This window comes from Nelumbo lutea, chromosome 5 (genome assembly GCF_056320005.1).
Source record: "Nelumbo lutea isolate HS-2025 chromosome 5, American lotus-T2T, whole genome shotgun sequence".
NCBI lineage: Eukaryota > Viridiplantae > Streptophyta > Magnoliopsida > Proteales > Nelumbonaceae > Nelumbo > Nelumbo lutea.
The window spans coordinates 78,912,355-78,926,485 of NC_142688.1; the positions used below are offsets into that span (position 1 = coordinate 78,912,355).

Consider the following 14,131-nt stretch of genomic DNA (forward strand, 5'->3'; position numbering starts at 1 on the left):
TACACATACATTTATATATTAATATTTATAAAAATATGGTTGAATCTTTTCTAATAGGATTGTAAATTTTAATATTTTTATTTTTATTTTTTAAATAAAAAATAAATAAAATGGTTAACATTATAAAAAATCATGGGGAATGGGGATCCCCGTGGGGGCAGGGAATGGGGATCCCGGTGGGGACAGGGATGGGGATAATCTTATCCCCATTAGCAGGGATGGGGATGGGGATTTTTGTGGGAACGAGGGCTCCCCGCCCCGTTGCCATTCCTATGCCCAAAGCTCTGTTGTATCGTGAGAATAGATTTGCCTATAACCCAACAGCAAACTCAGTGGAATTGAGTGGGGGCAAATAATGTTCTAAAAATAGTGTCTTCAGACGTGCCTCAGAGCTTTTCCTCCAAGTTCCAGTGACCCCAATTCCCAATACAAATATCTTGTTGGAACTTCATATAAGCAAAAGCACACGTGAATATTGAAAGAAGGGTAGGATTCATCTAATGGACGCCATAAAGGTTGCGGAATGGGTGGGCGAATTTCAAAAATTTCCTACCTTCTCCCAACTTGGAATCATATTCCCTAAATTTAGAATACAATATTCAAGATTCCTACTTGAACCATAATCAAACCAGATCTGTACCAAAAGATAAATGGGAGGAATATACCTGATCCAGAGAAACAGTATCTCCCAAAGTTGGTGTTCACGCCCAAAGAATGCTCCAAGATCCGTTCCTGCTGAAAATGACACAGCTGTGGATGGAACAGAACCAATAGGGTGCGTCCTACACACTGGATCCTTCACAAGAATCCTCTGGAAACACTAAACACTGAATCCTTTTAGTCTTTGTTGCAAGACTAATGTCAAGAACAGATTTCTTGACTTTCTTTTTCTGCAAAGATCTAATCTTGCAAAAAAAAAATGGCGGCGGCAGGAGGAGAACTCTAAAGGCGAAAAGGCTGAACTGTCTTTTTCTTTTTCTGGAGTATGAATGAGATCCTATCTCAATTCGCAGGAGATATCCTATATCTCTTCAAGGTGGTTCGAAATCTGATATTTCTCTCTCTTGGTTAGGGTTTCTCCTCCTTTCTTCTTGATTAAGAATCCTCCTAATTAGGAGTTATCCCAATCCAAATCAGTATTTAGATAGGAGATAATCTTAATCCTATCTGCAGATAAATTTAGCTTACTCCTGATCTTATCAGGAGGTTACCAGATTCAAATCTAATTTGAATTTGGTCTCCAAGAGTGGATAAGGCTAAAGGCCCAATCCTTTTACTAACATTAATCTCAGATTCGCCCCAAGGATGGGTGATCATATCAGCCCACCTCGAAATGGGCTTCTGGCCCATTAAGTGTTCAGTGTCTAATTACTTTCCAATCTACTGCCCAGTTGGGCTTCTTTGTATGGCATAGGACCCAAGCATTGATCTACACACCAGCCACATGGGTTCGGCCCAGCCTTTAATACAAGGCCCAGCCAAATTCACTGAAAAACTCAATGAACCCCTTGAGTCCATCATATGGACCCTATGGGCCCAACACTTACATTAAGTGGTCCCTGGGCCAAGCCATCTTATAAAAACCCAGGGATTGTGGGCAGGTGCAAGATTAGCCCATCAGGTATTATCCTCAATGGTCTTACACTTAACCTCTCAGCCCTTAATGATCAAGCACTGCCCGACAAGAGAGGACCTCTCCCTCGGCTGCAAGGAACAGTGCCGCACTCTCCTCTCACATGGATCCCGGGAATTAAAACCATTTGCAAACAATTTGAAACCGTACATATATATATAAATACATCAATTTTGCAAAACAAAATTCCAACGACTGAAATCAACTGCCGGCAGTTTGGTTTCCATCAGAGAGAGTGTAGTCCCAATCATTACCCTTTGTCCGACAAAGTGGTTGATTCTGTCACTACGATCACCCACTCAGATGAATTCTCAAACTGCCCCAACATACCCAGGTTTTGATCCCCGCTAAGGATCTCACTGATTGGCATATCAAAGGCAGCCTGATCCAACACCTAGTGAAATGTCATAATCGAGTCTAGGGGTCAGGTGTAACTTTCCAGTTTTGCCCATCTATCTCCAAGGTCCAGGGCAAGACTGGAAATCTGGTCCGGTTCAAGGATTCAAGTAATCCCATACTGCATGTACCTCGGGTCTTTCCCTGGTGGCTGAGACAAGCCATCCCAACACTTGGTGGCACACCAGTATCAGCCTTGGCAGGATAAATCTCCCCAGACTTATCCAACGGCTGTGAACATTTAAAACTAACACGAGTCTCTATAAATGTCCAGTTTTAGGGTTTTACACAGAATTAAACCAAACAACATGAATCAAACATGCACTTTATTTATTTCCACTAAATAACAAAAGCACATCAAATCAGATTGAAGCTAAGGGCATACAAAAACTGTCTAACAGCTCCCACTTGCACTTAGGTCCAATCTGGTACAAGCCGGAGTCCCATACTTTCCACGTGTTTCTTAAACACCTTCTGTGTCAGTGGCTTAGTCAATGGGTCTGCCACATTATCCGCTGATGCTACCTTCTGAATCAGGACGTCCCCTCTACCAACGATCTCCCGCAGTACATGGTACTTTCTCTCGATGTGCTTTGACTTCGAGTGAGCCCGAGGCTCTTTAGCCTGGGCGATCGCTCCATTGTTGTCACACAACAACGGGATGGGAGATGTGCTGGATGGAATCGCTCCCAATTCGTGTATGAACTTCTTCATCCACACGGCTTCCTTGGCAGCTTCAGTTGCGGCATTGGACCCCTATTTGCTGCTTTTCCAGCAAACAGCACACGATCCTATCGTGAAAACATACCCAGATGTAGACTTTCTATCATCTGGATCCGACTGGAAATCGTCATCGGTATACCCTAGAACTTGCAGTGAACTACCATCGAATACCAAACAAAACTCTTTTGTCCTTCGAAGGTATTTGAGTATGTTCTTCACAACAGTCCAATGCTCCTGCCCTGGGTTTGCCTGGAATCTGCTTACCACACTCACCGCTTGAGCAATGTCAGGGCGCGTGCACAGCATGGCATACATGATGCTCCCTACAGCTGAGGCATAGGGAACGTCTCTCATGCTCTCAATCTCCTCAAAAGTCTTGGGAGACATCTTCTTGGAGAGAGTGACTCCGTGCCTGAAAGGAATGTTTCCTTTCTTGGAGTTCTCCATGCTGTACCTCTTGACAATTTTGTCAATATAAGCAGCCTGGGATAATCCAATTATCTGCTTCGATCTATCTCTATAGAGTCGAAGACCCAGTACGTATGAAGCTTCTCCAAGATCTTTCATGGAGAACTGCTGTGATAGCCATACCTTGACCGAAGTCAACATTCCTACATCATTCTCAATGAGTAGGATATCGTCCACGTACAACACCAAAAAAGGTGATCTTATCCCCACTGGACTTCCTGTAAACACAGGGCTCATCCGGATTCTGCTCAAAGTCAAACGTTTTGACTGCAGAATCAAAACGTTTGTTCCAACTCCTAGAAGCCTGCTTAAGTCCATATATGGATCTATTAAGTTTACATACCATGTGTTCCTGACCAGCAGCAATGAAGCCTTGCGGCTGCTGCATGTAGATATCTTCACTAAGATCTCCATTCAAGAACGCGGTTTTGACATCCATTTGCCAAATCTCGTAGTCATGGTACGCTGCTACAGCTAGCAGGATCCTAATGGATTTAAGCATGGCCATGGGCGAAAAGGTTTCCTCATAGTCGATGCCTTCTTTCTGAGTATACCCTTTCGCCACCAAGTGAGCTTTAAAGGTCTCAATCCTGCCATCGAGGCCCTCTTCATCTTGTAGATCCATTTGCAACCAATTGCTTTTACCCCGAGGGGCGGAACAACTAGAGTTAATACTCCATTGGTCTCTATTGAGTCCATTTCAGCTCTCATGGCCTCCACCCACTTCTGGGAGTCTATGTCTAACATAGCTTCCGCATAAGTCATGGGATCCTCTTCACTAGTCAAGGTTTCCACCAGGTAACTATCCTGGTCATAATCATATCGAACTGGTGGTCTGGATACCCGGGTGGTTCTTCTAGGTTGGTCATTACCTGGAATTTGTGGGACATCTCCCACTGCTCCTGAGCTCTCCTCATCAAGAACTATTTCCTGACGATGGGTGTCCAGGATGTAATCGGATTCTAAGAATTGGGCGTTTCGACTGCAGAACACTTTCTGCTCACTCGGGTCATAGAATAGATAACCCACCGAATCATTTGGGTAGCCTATAAACAGGCAACGGCTGGTTTTAGATTCCAACTTGTCCGCACTTGTTCTTTTAACGTGTGCAGGACAACCCCAAATCTTCAAGTGTTTTACACTTGGCTTCCTTCCGGTCCAAAGTTCATATGGAGTTTTCAGAACTGATTTGGTTGGAACCCGATTCAGCACGTAGATAGCAGTCTCTAATGCGTATCCCCAAAAGGATGTGGGTAATTGTGAGCGTACGAGAAGTGACCGGACCACGTCTAACAAGGTCCTATTCCTCCTCTCTGAAACACCGTTGAGTTGAGGTGTAGCAGGAGGAGCTAATTGTGACACTATCCCATTGGCCTTTAAGTAGTCCCTGAATTCGTCAGAAAGATACTCGCCACCGCGATCTGATCGAAGGGCCTTAATTTCTCTCCCTAACTATTTCTCGACTTCCTGTCTGAACTCTTGGAACTTTTCAAATGATTCAGACTTATGTCTCATTAGGTACACGTAACCATATCGTGAAAAATCATCTGAAAAGGTGATGAAGTACACGTGTTGATTGCGTGTCCTAACACTTAGGGGACCACATACATTAGTATGTATCAGGTCAAGTGTGCCTTCAGATCTTTCAGGCTTACCGTCAAATGGCCGCTTAGACATCTTACCTTGAAGGCAAGGTTCACAAGTGGGAAGATTTTCTACGGTTAGAAAATCCAAAGGACCATCCTTTACCAGCCTTGTGGTTCGGTCAATACCGATATGGCCAAGTCGGTAATGCCAGAGGCACGTGGGACTTACTGTATCACGATTCCTTTTCTTGGGATTTTTGACCGACGTAGTTTCGGTTAAGTTAGTTTCCAGAGAAGGATGTAGAACATAGAGACCGTTCTCTAGTTCCCCGCATGCGATGAATTTATTATTCCGTTTAACAGTAATCATATTACTAAAATAAACAGTATATCCATCAGCACACAGTTTTGAAATAGAAATTAAATTTCTTCTCAAGTTCTGTACATAAAGACAATCTTTAAGTACAACTATTCCTTCTTTAAAAACTAATTCTACGGTTCCTATTGCCGCCGTTGCAACACTTGCAGTTGTTCCCAAGAATAGTGTCACTTCACCATCACTCAACCTTCTGCTAACTTTGAACCCCTGCAGTGAGTTACATGCATGAGTTGAAGCCCCGGAGTCAACACACCAGGACACAGAAGTAACTAACATGTTAGTTTCTATGACACAAGTTTCGATGTTACCTTTCTTAGATTCCAGGTAGGCAGGACAATTCCTCTTCCAGTGGCCGGTCTGCTTGTAGAAGTGACAGACATCAGATGCCTTGTTCTTCTTCTGCTTCTTAGGTTTGGCAGCCTTCTTCTGAGGCTTCTTTGCCTTTCTCTTTTTCTTGCCCGATTTGTTAGCTTCAGCAAGCATAACCACAGGCTCATCCTTCATGAGTAGATCATCGGCTCTCTGCAACATATTGCTGAGTTCCTGGACGCTGACATTCAGCTTATTCATATTGTAGTTCATTGTGAACGCATTGAAGGAAGAGGGCAAAGAATTCAGGATGGCATCCACTTGCGTGCCAAGATCTAGCCCGGATCCAAGAGCTTCAAGTTCGTTAATGTATCCCATCATCCGAAGACAATGGTCATGAACTTTCTGCCCTTTGGTCATCTGCGCGGTCATGAACAATTTCAGGACCTTCTGTCGAGTAGAACGGTTCTGCTCTTCATACATTGTTCTTAGACTGTCCAATATATCCTTGGCTAGTTCGATCTGATCGAACTGCCTCTATATTGAGTTGTCTAATGAGGCAATGACAAAGCAGCGGGATAGGGAGTTCTTATCCTCCCACTCTTGGTAGTCCCTCCTATGGGCCTCAGAATCCCTATCACCCGGACGTTCCGGGGCAGGATTTTTCACCACCTTATCTAACTTTTCGGAAGTTAGGACCAGCATAAGATTTCTGTACCAGTCGGCATAGTTTGGGCCCTTAAGCTTGTTATCGTCTAGAAGCTTTGCAAATTGACCGTTTGCCATTTTCTGATAAAATAGCAAAATCATTAGTCCACAATCTTAGTTTGATTCATGTTACCTACATAGATATGGCTTTTAATCTATGTTCCATTCCCATTTGTTCATCTCTGAGATTTCCCTCCTTTCTCAGTGACGAAGACGACGAAATGTCTCTGGAAATGTGGAAAATCACATGGGGTGCATGAAGCCAACTGTTTCAGCTGCATAACCTCACCACCTTTCTATGACGGATCATATCCACTCATCAAATGAGTTTCCCTTTGGCCTCTGTCAGACAAGGTTCAGAGCCGTTTTCAGGTAAACCTTTCTGTCCAGTGAGTGCTTACCCATCATATTCAGGTTACGCCAAGGTACCGTGAGAGAATTCCCATTTTCTGGTGAAGCCCCTCCCACATCGGTCTATGACGCCCCTATCATCTTATGAAACACTCTAATAGATCCAACAGCAAATGGATAGCCCAATTTTATGGTGCGTTTCCTCATTACTGAAGGACCCATCATTGTGCTAATGACAGAAGGCCTTTAGAGAGTCCATCATATGGGTCTCCCTATCACATGCATTCATATTTGCTGGAGGGAACAAAATTACGCCCTAGTTTTAATTTAGGTCAAACCAGAGTGGCTCCCACTCACTTTCATAAAGTCAGATTTCTGGTGGGCCTTAATCGGCTAGGGGTTCCGTACGCATCCCTTTTCAAGGTTGTGGGGCCCACCAAGCAAAGAGGGGTCATCCAATGACCTTGAAGGACACCATGGCAATGATGTGCATTCAGCCATGGTGTGCGCAAGAGCCACTAACGAGTCTTCATGGGCCAAGTACTTATGGCCCATGGTCGCAGCACATCAAACATTCAAACATCACATGTAAAGGAGGAATTGATCCAATCGATTAACCGTTGTAAAGCCCATTGAATAGCCCATTTAAAATCTAAGTCATTAACAATTAATGACTACTAGGTGTATGGGCTGAATCGCAGATAGCAGTTCGGCCCATACAGCTTATCTCACAGTAATGGGTCTTTTGCAGTTTTAACCCTTTAAAACTGGGCTTTACAGGTGGGCCGAATTAATCCCTGTAATTGAACATCAGATTTGGAACAGCAAGTGTGAGAAATACAGACTGAAAAATAGTCCCTATCGAACCCCAGATTCGGTCCAAACAGTTTTGGTCCAATATAGTTCGAGAGGATCCAAAACTGATTTTCAATTCAAGAATTAATTCATGAAAGATCTGAAATTAATAATTTTGATTTCAAACAACCACAAATCAAACTATGGACTGTTCACACCACCTGCAAAATAGAGGTTAATCACAAGGGTTGCAGTTTCACAAACTTCAAATCGCAGAAAGCGATTTCTCCAACTGCAAATCTCCAGCGCCGCCTTCTTCTTCCTTCTTCTTTAATCAAGAAAAATAACAGAAATCCTATTTCTATCAATTACATTCTTGATCAAATCCTATACATTCAGTCTAAAAATTAAAAAAAAATTATTTACAAACCGAATTAAATGAAATAAATAAATAGAAAGAAAAAGGGTGTGCAGACTCTCTGCGCCAAATCTGCATTGTGATCTCCAGGTTCGAACAGTCCATTAAATCAAAATAAATAAAGAACAATTCTAAATAAATTTTGGATTTAATAAAAATTAATTTCAGATCAATCGCCCTCAACAAGAAACTGTTTCTTGAAAAAAGAAAACAATCTGCGCAAATCTTGAAAGAACACCTTCTATCCATCTGTGCAGGGTCAGATCTGATTTTCTTTCGGTTCAAGATTCGAACCTGGCTCTGATACCACTGAAAGAAGGGTAGGATCCATCTAATGGACGCCATAAAGGTTGCGGAATGGGTGGGCGAATTTCAAAAATTTCCTACCTTCTCCCAATTGGGAATCATATTCCCTAAATTTAGAATACAATATTCAAGGATCCTACTTGAACCATAATCAAACCAGATCTGTACCAAAAGATAAATGGGAGGAATATACCTGATCCGAAGAAGCAGTATCTCCCAAAGTTGGTGTTCACGCCCAAAGAATGCTCCAAGATCCGTTCCTGCTGAAAATGACACAACTGTGGATGGAACAGAACCAGCAGGGTGCGTCCTACACACTGGATCCTTCACAAGAATCCTCTGGAAACACTAAACACTGAATCCTTTTAGTCTTTGTTGCAAGACTAATGTCAAGAACAGATTTCTTGACTTTCTTTTTCTGCAAAGATCTAATCTTGCAAAAAAAAAAAATGGCGGCGGCAGGAGGAGAACTCTAAAGGCGAAAAGGCTGAACTGCCTTTTTCTTTTTCTGGAGTATGAATGAGATCCTATCTCAATTCGCAGGAGATATCCTATATCTCTTCAAGGTGTTCGAAATCTGATATTTCTCTCTCTTGGTTAGGGTTTCTCCTCCTTTCTTCTTGATTAAGAATCCTCCTAATTAGGAGTTATCCCAATCCAAATCAGTATTTGGATAGGGGATAATCTTAATCCTATCTGCAGATAAAGTTAGCTTACTCCTGATCTTATCAGGAGGTTACCAGATTCAAATCTAATTTGAATTTGGTCTCCAAGAGTGGATAAGGCTAAAGGCCCAATCCTTTTACTAACATTAATCTCAAATTCGCCCCAAGGATGGGTGATCATATCAGCCCACCTCGAAATGGGCTTCTGGCCCATTAAGTGTTCAGTGTCTAATTACTTTCCAATCTGCTGCCCAGTTGGGCTTCTTTGTATGGCGTGGGACCCAAACATTGATCTACACACCAGCCACATGGGTTCGACCCATCCTTTAATAAAAGGCCCAGCCGAATTCACTGAAAAACTCAATGAACCCCTTGAGTCCATCATATGGACCCTATGGGCCCAACACTTACATTAAATGGTCCCTGGGCCAAGCCATCTTATAAAAACCCAGGGACTATGGGCTGGTGAAAGATTAGCCCATCAGGTATTATCATCAACGGTCTTACACTTAACCTCTCAGCCCTTAATGATCAAGCATTGCCCGACAAGAGAGGACCTCTCCCTCGGCTGCAAGGAACAGTGCCGCACTCTCCTCTCACATGGATCCCGGGAATTAAAACCATTTGCAAACAATTTGAAACCGTACATATATATATATAAATATATTAATTTTGCAAAACAAAATTCCAACGATTGAAATCAACTGCCGGCAGTTTGGTTTCCATCAGAGAGAGTGCAGTCCCAATCATTACCCTTTGTCCGACAAAGTGGTTGATTCTGTCACTACGATCACCTACTCAGATGAATTCTCAAACTGCCCCAACATACTCAGGTTTTGATCCCCGCTAAGGATCTCACTGATTGGCATATCAAAGGCAGCCTGATCCAACACCTAGTGAAATGTCATAATCGAGTCTAGGGGTCAGGTGTAACTTTCCAGTTTTGCCCATCTATCTCCAAGGTCCAGGGCAAGACTGGAAATCTGGTCCAGTTCAAGGATTCAAGTAATCCCATACTGCATGTGCTTCGGGTCTTACCCTGGTGGCTGAGACAAGCCATCCCAACACTTGGTGGCACACCAGTATCAGCCTTGGCAGGATAAATCTCCCCAGACTTATCCAACGGCTGTGAACATTTAAAACTAACACGAGTCTCTATAAATGTCCAGTTTTAGGGTTTTACACAGAATTAAACCAAACAACATGAATCAAACATGCACTTTATTTATTTCCACTAAATAACAAAAGCACATCAAATCAAATTGAAGCTAAGGGCATACAAAAACTGTCTAACAAATCTGTCGTGTTAAGTCAGTGTCCAAACAATATGATCCTTATCTGAGTAGGGGTGTGATTGGAGATCAATTTCCAAGATACGAAGGGCAGTACTACTGTCAAACAAATTTGAGATGTGTCATGTTTTCACTTGTTCTGATCAAAGCATAGTTTTCAAAACCAGACTGATCGGATGGTCAGACCGGAAAAACCAGGAATCAGTCAAGTGACCGGTTCCATTTTACCCTACAATCATTATTTTCCTCAAAACCGTTGATTTGATCAGCAAACCGCTGACCAGCATGTTCGAACCATTCAACGGTTTGACCAGTTTTTATTTTTTTAACAACGGTCGGTTTTGAAAACCTTGATTCAAAGTCAACGAGGGACGCAATTTTCCAATTTAGAGAAGATTCATCATCAGAGAGAGGTTGTAAGATGAGTTTCAACAACGGATTTCCAAAGATATGTATATCCCAGCCATTTCAAACAATCAGACGAACACCCTTTAGTAAGTCCTTTCTCACCTCCAACATACTCCGCCAAGATAAAAGGAAGAGTTGTATGACATTGACAAGTATATGTAGTCTTGAATCATAGATAAAGCGGACACAACTAAAGATTCAAATTAAAATAGATCGATTTGAGATTTAATGTGAATCAACTTAGAAGACATCCAAGTAACTAAATAAAATTTATGTATTATATTACTTAGAAAATAAATGACATCTTTAATCAACATGCTACTTCAAACATACATACGATAGTTCTTTTGCTACTTCAAACATACGACAGTTCTTTTGTTGTAGGGTACCACACATACAAAAATTGGTAAATAATTCCTGTCCTCTAAATTTTGATTTTAGAGGTATATATTTTAAAATATTTTTTCAAAATTTTTATTTTCTTTCCAAAATGACCTTTTACTATGCAAGAATGACACGAGAAAAGATAATAGGAGAATGCTAAGGTCCTCACGTTAATATATTTGGTGTAGAAAAGATATATCTAGGTATATCAAGAGAATCGGCTTGGAAACCGTTCAGGCAACCAGTTCCGTTTTACCTCAAATTCGGTCCCTGGTTAAAAATCATTAAATTTGTCAACGACCCATTGACCCAGGTGATCAAATTGTCAACTTGTTTAACGGTTTCTGACCTTTGTTATTTTTAATTATTTTTACTTTTTATTGTTTGAATGGACCGTCTGTTCAAACTAGACGGTTGAATTATTAACCCAGAAGCCGGTGGTCAGAACAATTCTGTTTCTGAGCCGTTTTTTGAAACCATGAAAAATAGAATAAAACGATTATAATGCCTAATAAGCACAAGATTAAATCAAAGCATTCTTTTATTCTAGATAATAGGAGGTTTTACAATGCCTAATAAGCAATTTTATTAAGCATTGATCAAGAACCGAATGATTGAACTGATGACCTTGTGACAAGATAAATTTTGAGTTCCAACCAACTCTTATGGTTAGAATCAAAGTATCAGTATACGTGTATCATAACAATAACCATTCAAAAAAAAATAGTACATATCAATAAGATTGGATATGAGGATATGCTTAGAGGCCCCAAGTGTTATTCCAGGGGTAGAGATTCCGATGGCCAAGTTAATCAAATATATCAAAGGGGTCGGACAAGATTTGAGGAGAAGACTCAAACGAGGTCACTCGAGAACAAGAGAGCTATAAAGCAATGAAGAGCAAGATGGCCATACCTAGAGAATGAGACCCCTACTTACACTTGACCTTGCTGTAGAGTAGTTGAAGATGGTTGGTGATGGGCAGCCAGGATTGCATCCCGCCGATGCCACGTGGCGCCATCCTAAGCCTTGCCACATGCGCCTATGTCATAAAGAAACACATTACAATCAACAATTCCAAACACCAACGCCTATGTCTATTTTAGAAAATAAGGCGGCGGTCCATGAGAATATGTTCGACAGATTTTACAACAGACCAAATTTAAACTGGTCTAATAATAAACGCACATGGGGAGGCAAAACTCTTCATTCTCCGTTCGAACGTGCGCGGGGAGGCAAAAATGTTCATTCTCTATCCAAACGCGTGCGGGGAGGTAAAAATCTTCATTCTCCGTTCGACAAGACAAAGGTTCTTTGCAAAGAGAACCTTGTCCTCTTCGAGCCATTATCTGTTCGACAAGATGAAGTAAATAGGCAAAGCCATCGCATCGGTTTTGATTGTTTTCTCCAAAAGTCCTCTTCGAGCGTTCTATAAAGAAGAGAACGGTTCTGCGACAAAGGTAACAATTTCTACATTCGATCTCTGGAAATGAGAGAGGAAAATATATTCTCATTTTGATTCGATCATTGAAGTTGAACTCTCATTTTGATTTTCTTTTCGATTTTAGGTCGCTTCCCTCATCGGAAGAGAGATCCGACCTTATTTTCCAAATCCATCGACCTGCCTTTATTTCCAGAGAGGTATGTATGATCTTCCTTCATTTTTGCTTCATTGAACTTTTTTACGAAGAAGTGTTACGAAGAAATCGATCATTCACTATCGTCAGCGGAATCTGATGAAGTACATGTTCCTGCGGTTGACAATAGTTTTGTTGATCGGAAAGTAATTGAGCGTCTGCTCAAGATCTCTTCTTGTAAAGGTCATTTTCAGATTATTCTTCATTGCATTTGGTTCTCATCTTGTTCTTTTCGTTTTTGTAGTGTTCTATTTTGAACTTTTTTTTTGTTATCTAAATAAATATTGTTGAAATCTTAGTTACTGTCGTGGATAGCGGAAGGAATGCTCTAAAATTTCTGGGTTTGGATGGGGAAGAAAACTCTCGGCATGGGTGTAAGAGAATTTAGTAAGTTGTAGGCAATATAAATGATTCATTGAAATTACTTTTTTAGTAATTTATTCTTTTCATCTGATATTATTTGCAGGGTTTGAAAGTGAATATGACCATCATTGGTTCTGGATATGAGTTGCTCAAGAAAATCAAGGTTAATTAGATTCAATTCACATATATTCTTATAGCATTTCAATGGATTATTTCGAAAAATACTGAATTCAGTAATTACTTATTTCCTTAATCTTTCTATGCAGGAATCTTCAACCTACAAAGAGATACCTCTGGTGATTATGTCATCCGAAAATATCTTATCTCGGATTGACAGGTATATTAATTAAATATATCATTACACTTTTTCCGGTAATCAAAATTGAAGTATATAAATAGAAACATGCTTGAAACACTGTCAAGTCCATTTATAAAACAGAAAGTGTTCAAGATGCATCTGAGTGGGTATGGTCACTGGATTATTCGCTGGGACAATCACTAATCTCTGTTTAAAACAGTTCGAGAGAAGAATTCATTTAGTTTATTAGCTTTGACAGTTAGAAGAGGACATTTTGGAGATGTTAGCAGCTGGTTTATGTTCTGTTTTGTCTGAAATGAGCAGGTGCTTAGAAGAAGGGGCAGAGGAATTTATGGTGAAGCTAATACGTCTAAGTGATGGTCAATAATTTTGTTGATATGGTATTTTTGTGTTTAAAAGTTTCCCTTTGTTGGCCATTAAAAGTTGTATCTATAGAGTAAAGACAATAATTTTGTTGGTTGACCAAAATAGACTAGGATAGTTCATCTTCTTCCCATCAAATCAAACAAAGTAATAACCAACAAAAGTTTCTTTGGTAGGTTCACATAAGTTTATGTTATAAATTGTTTTATTTCTGGATATAAACCATGTTAGCATTATGTACTATATTTATGTCTTTAGTGATTTTATATAAGCAAATATTCTGAGTTTTCAGCGCAACAGGTTTCATATAGTTCCTTTTTTATTTATTGAAGCTATGTAGATTGATGCAATCTATTGGACATTTTGGTTCATTTTATAATTTATGCAGTGCTGTATTTAGATATCTTAATTTATGATAGAAGTGGAAAGAAAGGAAGATGTGTTATATTATTTGACAATTTGATTTTTTTGAAGTCTTTGTATTTTTTATGTCAATTGGATATTGTGTTTGCATAATTCTTTTGGAAATAATAATAATTAGTTTCTTAATTTAATACATTAATTTTGTTTGAAATTACATTTTTATTTAAGTTATTTTTAATTATCATGATATTTTCACTAAGCAGGT

The 14,131-nt window shown here is 40.3% G+C and overlaps 1 long non-coding RNA gene across 2 annotated transcripts; it reads left to right on the top strand.

The window, feature by feature from the left end:
• The first annotated feature begins 12,061 nt into the window (after nucleotides 1-12,061).
• LOC148853021 (uncharacterized) lies at nucleotides 12,062-13,458 on the top strand. Of its 2 annotated transcripts, none has more exons than XR_016098642.1 (6): nucleotides 12,062-12,281; nucleotides 12,390-12,462; nucleotides 12,549-12,641; nucleotides 12,758-12,984; nucleotides 13,088-13,158; nucleotides 13,444-13,458. It is a non-coding gene; the product is annotated as an uncharacterized LOC148853021 (long non-coding RNA). The 2 variants fall into 2 exon arrangements; XR_016098641.1 differs by lacking the exon at nucleotides 13,444-13,458 and having other exon boundaries at nucleotides 12,758-12,832; nucleotides 12,925-12,984; nucleotides 13,088-13,150.
• The last annotated feature ends 673 nt before the right edge of the window (nucleotides 13,459-14,131 follow it).